Below are 6,325 nucleotides of genomic sequence, written 5' to 3' on the forward strand. Positions count from 1 at the left end.
GAGAAATAAAACTACGTTGTGGGTATGAAGAGGATGACTTTGCATGATATCAGAGAGCTAAAACATAAAAGTAGGTGCTGTTATCAAAAAGTTAGAATATACTACTAAATATTATAAATAGCGAGTGTGGAATAATGATGGATCGGTGTGCGGAATTATCCTAGGCAATCGTTAACAAAACCGGTGGTCGTCATTGCAATTTCATATGAGGGAGAGGCATAAGCTAACATACTTTCTCTTCTTGGATCATATGCACTTATGATTGGAACTCTAGCAAGCATCCGCAACTACTAAAGATCATTAAGGTAAAACCCAACCATAGCATTAAAGCATCAAGTCCCCTTTATCCCATACGCAACAACCCCCTTACTTGGGTTTATGCTTCTGTCACTCAAGCAACCCACTATAAGCGAATCATGAACGTATTGCAACACCCTACAACACGAATCCCTCATGCTTGCGCGACACGAAGGGCACAATAGGACAGTGATATGTCTCCAACGTATCTATAATTTTTGATTATTCCATGCTATTATATTATCTGTTTTGGATGTTTATGGGCTTTATGATGCACTTTTATATGATTTTTGGGACTAACCTATTAACCCAGAGCCCAGTGCCAGTTTCTGTTTTTCCTTGTTTTAGAGTATCGCGGAAAAGGAAAATCAAACGGAGTCCAATTGACCTGAAACTTCACGGAACTTATTTTTGGAAGGAAAGCAACCCGGGAGACTTGGAGTCCACGTAAGGGGAGCAACAAGGAAGCCACGAGGCAGGGAGGCGCGCCCTCCACCCTTGTGGACCCCTCGTGTCTCCCCTGACATACTTCTTCCTCCTATATATACCCATATACCCTAAAACGATCGGGTAGCACAATAGATCGGGAGTTCCGCCGCCAGAAGCCTCCGTAGCCACCGAAAGCTAATCTAGACCCGTTCCGGCACCCTGCCGGAGGAGGAATCCCTCTCTGGTGGCTATCTTCCTCATCCCGGTGCTCTCCATGACGAGGAGGGAGTAGTTCTCCCTCGGGGCTGAGGGTATGTACCAGTAGCTATGTGTTTGATCTCTCTCTCTCTCTCTCTCTCGTGTTCTTGATTTGGCACGATCTTGATGTATCGCGAGCTTTGCTATTATAGTTGGATCTTATATTTCTTCCCCCCTCTAATCTCTTGTAATGGATTGAGTTTTCCCTTTGAAGTTATCTTATCGGATTGAGTCTTTAAAGATTTGAGAACACTTGATGTATGTTTTGCCATGCGTATCTGTGGTGACAATGGGATATCACGTGATTCACTTGGTGTATGTTTTGGTGATCAACTTGAGCGTTCTGCCCATGAACCTATGCATAGGGGTTGGCACAAGTTTTCGTCGTGATTCTCCGGTAGAAACTTTGGAGCACTCTTTGAGGTTCTATGTGTTGGTTGAATAGATGAATCTGAGATTGTGTGATGCATATTGTATAATCATACCCACGGATACTTGAGGTGACATTGGAGTATCTAGGTGACATTAGGGTTTTGGTTGATTTGTGTCTTAAGGTGTTATTCTAGTACTAACTCTAGGGCTGTTTGTGACACTTATAGGAATAGCCCAACGGATTGATTGGAAAGAATAACTTTGAGGTGGTTTCATACCCTACCTTAATCTCTTCGTTTGTTCTCCGCTATTAGTGACTTTGGAGTGACTCTTTGTTGCATGTTGAGGGATAGTTATGTGATCCAATTATGTTATTTTTGTTGAGAGGACTTGCACTAGTGAAAGTATGAACCCTAGGCCTTGTTTCAACGCATTGCAATACCGTTTGTGCTCAGTTTCATCATTAGTTACCTTGCTGTTTTTATATTTTCAGATTACAAAAACCTTTATCTACCATCCATATACTACCTGTATCACCATCTCTTCGGCGAACTAGTGCACCTATACAATTTACCATTGTATTGGGTGTGTTGGGGACACAAGAGACTCTCTTTGTTATTTGGTTGCAGGGTTGATTGAGAGAGACCATCTTCATCCTACGCCTCCTACAGATTGATAAACCTTAGGTCATCCACTTGAGGGAAATTTGCTACTGTCCTACAAACCTCTGCACTTGGAGGCGCAATAACGTCTACAAGAAGAAGGTTGTGTAGTAGACGTCAAGCTCTTTTCTGGCGCCGTTGCCGGGTAGGTTAGCGCTTGAAGGTATATCTTTAGATCTTGCAATCTGGTCTTTTAGTTTCTTGTTTTATCACTAGTTTAGTTCATAAAAGAAAATTACAAAAAATGGAATTAAGTTTGCCTCATGCGCTTCATCTTTTTAATATCTTTCATGAGTATGATGGAAAGGAAAATTGTGCCAAAGTGTTAGAAGAAGAATGCATTAAAATGTTTGGCACTAAATCTTTGAATGATGACCATGATTGCAACATTGTTAGTATGAACTCCTTGAATATCCATAGTACTAATGATGATTGCACTAGTTATGATGAAAATTTCTCCTATAAACATGTCAATTTTTGTGGAGTGCATTGGGTTTGCAAGTACACACCAAATAGGGAAGATAGATATTGCAAGAGGCATAAGCATTTAGAAACAAAATTGTTGCAAGAAAGGCTAGATGTTGTGCTGAAAATTTAAATTTTCTTGGCCATACTTGTGAGCTTTGTAATGAACGTGGTCATTTAACCATCCGATGCAAATTGTTTCATGATCTAATCGTTTCCAAAAATTGTGATGACTTGATTTCTCTTGCACATCATAATGAACTTAGTTTGCTTATGGGTTACGAAGAAATGAAACGTATAACTAACTATATTCCAGTATTTGCCCATGATAAACTTCTTGGCTTTGTTCTAGAGGAAATTTATATGTATTGTGCGGTGAATTGTATTGAAAATCCTTATATTGTCAACTACATAAAGAAAAGAAAACAAATAGAAGATGAAGAGAATACTAATGAAAGGGAAGAGACTTCCCAATATCCTCCTATTATTTCTTATGATGAATTAGGTAACGAGGAGGAGCCTTCTATTCAACCAATCACATTAATAAGGATCTCCAAAAAGAGGATTGAACCCACACATGATGTGGTGAAGAAGAAGAAAAGAAAAGGAAGAGAGGTAAAAAGATATCTCTCCCAAATAATGCTGCTCATATTACTATTGTGCCTCATGAAAATATAATTGTGGAAGATAATGATACTTCTTATGATCTTAAAAATCTTTTTGGCACTTGCTTGGAAGAATATGATAATTGCTATACTATTGGTGCTATCCATACTATTAATGATGAGAGTGATTATGCTTATGATATGAAAAGGCCCAAGCTTGGGGATGCTATGTTTGATGAAGATGATGTTTTTGAGAATATATTTGCTGCAATTAATGTTTATCCCAAGCTTGGGGAAGCTATAGACGATATTTTTAGTCTCCCAAGTTTTGATATGCAAATTTATAATGATGATAGCATGCCTCCTTCTTAAGATGATTATATTGATGAAAGTGGGTTTGGAACAGTGTCAACTTTAGGAAGTTGTAATCCCACTATTTTGGAGGATGTTTAATATCATTGTGATAATTATGAAAGTGGATTTGGAGAGGTCATGACTTTATTTAGTAATGATTCCACTATCTTGGAAGAGGTTTCAATCGATTATGATGAGAACAAAGTTGCTACTTATGATAATTATTGTGATGATACATATGCTATAAAAAGTAGTGATGATTATATTTATAAAACTTGTCATGATTATTATTACCCTTTTTCTGAATATTACTCTTTTAATGTGGAAACAATTTATAGTATTCGAGTCTCTTATGATACTCCCACTATTCCAATTAAGAAGAATTTTGCTTATGTGGAGAGTAATAAAATTTCTATGCTTGTAGATCATGAAAAGAATGCTTTAGGTGCTGGTTATATTGTTGAATTCATTCATGATGCTACTAAAAATTATAATGAGGGATGAACATATGCTTGTAGGAGTTGCAATAATATCAAGTTTCCTCTCTATGTGCTTAAAATCTTTAAGTTATGCTTGTTTTGCCCTCCTATGCTAGTTGAATATTGTTCCCATAAGTTGTTTGCTCACAAAATCTCTATGCATAGGAAGTGGGTTAGACTTAAATGTGCTAGTCATATTCTTCATGATGCTCTCTTTATGTTACAATTCTTATCTTTTATGTGAGCATCGTTGAAATCATCATGCCTAGCTAGGGGCGTTAAACAACAACGCTTGTTGGGAGGCAACCCCAACTTTATTTTTGTTCCTTGCTTTTTGTTCCTGTTTAGTAATAAATAATTCATCTAGCCTCTGTTTAGATATGATTTTACATTGGATTATACACACTCTCACCTTTCCATCATTGCTAGCCTCTTCGGTACCGTGCATTGCCCTTTCTCGCCTTGAGAGTTGGTGCAAACTTCGCCGGTGCATCCAAACCCCGTGATATGATACGCTCTTTCACACATAAACCTCCTTATATCTTCCTAAAAACAGCCACCTTACCTACCTATTATGGCATTTCCATAGCCATTCCGAGATATATTGCCATGCAACTTTCCACCGTTCCGTTTATTATGACACGCATCACCATTGTCATATTGCTTTGCATGATCATGTAGTTGACATCGTATTTGTGGCAAAGCCACCGTTCATAATTTTTCATACATGTCACACTTGATTCATCGCAATCCCGGGACACCGCCGGAGGCATTCATATAGAGTCATATCTTGTTCTAAGTATCGAGTTGTAATTCTTGAGTTGTAAGTAAATAGAAGTGTGATGATCATCATTCATAGAGCATTATCCCCAAAAAAAGGGGCCAAATAAAAAAGAAAGGCCAAAAAAAGAAAAAGAAAGGCCAAATAAAAAAGGAAAGGCTAAATAAAAAAATAAAAAAAATAAAAGGGACAATGCTACTATCCTTTTTCCACACTTGTGCTTCAAAATAGCACCATGATCTTTATGATAGAGAGTCTTTGTTTTGTCACTTTCATATACTAGTGGGAATTTTTCATTATAGAACTTGGCTTGTATATTCCAACAATGGGCTTCCTCAAATGCCCTAGGTCTTCGTGAGCACGCAAGTTGGATGCACACCCACTTAGTTCCTTTTGTTGAGCTTTCATACATTTATATCTCTAGTGCATCCGTTGCATGGCAATCCCTACTCCTTGCATTGACATCAATTGATGGGCATCTCCCTAGCCCATTGATTAGCCGCGTCGATGTGAGACTTTCTCCTTTTTGTCTTCTCCACATAACCCCCTCATTATATTCTATTCCACCCATAGTGCTATATCCATGGCTCATGCTCATGTATTGCGTGAAAGTTGAAAAAAGTTTTAGATTACTAAAGTATGAAACAATTGCTTGGCTTGTCATCGGGGTTGTGCATGATGAGAGCATTACTGTGTGACGAAAATGGAGCATAACCAAACTATATGATTTTGTAGGGATGAACTTTCTTTGGCCATGTTATTTTGAGAAGACATGATTGCTTAGTTAGTATGCTTGAAGTATTATTATTTTCATGTCAATATTAAACTTTTGTCTTGAATCTTATGGATCTGAATATTCTTGCCACAATAAAGAAGATTACATGGATAAATATGTTAGGTAGCATTCCACATCAAAAATTCTGTTTTTATCATTTACCTACTCGAGGACGAGCATGAATTAAGCTTGCGGATGCTGATACGTCTCCAATGTATCTATAATTTTTGATTGTTCCATGCTATTATATTATCTGTTTTGGATGTTTATGGGCTTTATTATGCACTTTTATATGATTTTTGGGACTAACCTATTAACCCAGAGCCCAGTGCCAGTTTCTGTTTTTTCCTTGTTTTAGAGTATCGCAGAAAAGGAAAATCAAACGGAGTCCAATTGACCTGAAACTTCACGGAACTTATTTTTGGAAGGAAAGCAACCCGGGAGACTTGGAGTCCACGTAAGGGAAGCAATGAGGAAGCCACGAGGCAGGGGGTGCGCCCACCACCCTGGGCGCGCCCTCCACCCTCATGGGCCCCTCGTGGCTCCCCTGACGTACTTCTTCCTCCTATATATACCCATATACTCTAAAACGATCAGGGAGCACAATAGATCGGGAGTTCCGCCGCCAGAAGCCTCCGTAGCCACCGAAAGCCAATCTAGACCTGTTCCGGCACCCTGCCGGAGGGGGAATCCCTCTCCGATGGCTATCTTCATCATCCCGGTGCTCTCCATGACGAGGAGGGAGTAGTTCTCCCTCGGGGCTGAGGGTATGTACGAGTAGCTATGTGTTTGATCTCTCTCTCTCTCTCGTGTTCTTGATTTGGCACGATCTTGATGTATCGCGAGCT

The sequence above is a fragment of the Triticum urartu genome, chromosome 5A, assembly GCF_056163025.1.
Source record: "Triticum urartu cultivar PI428250 chromosome 5A, HENAU_Tu73, whole genome shotgun sequence".
NCBI classification, from domain to species: domain Eukaryota; kingdom Viridiplantae; phylum Streptophyta; class Magnoliopsida; order Poales; family Poaceae; genus Triticum; species Triticum urartu.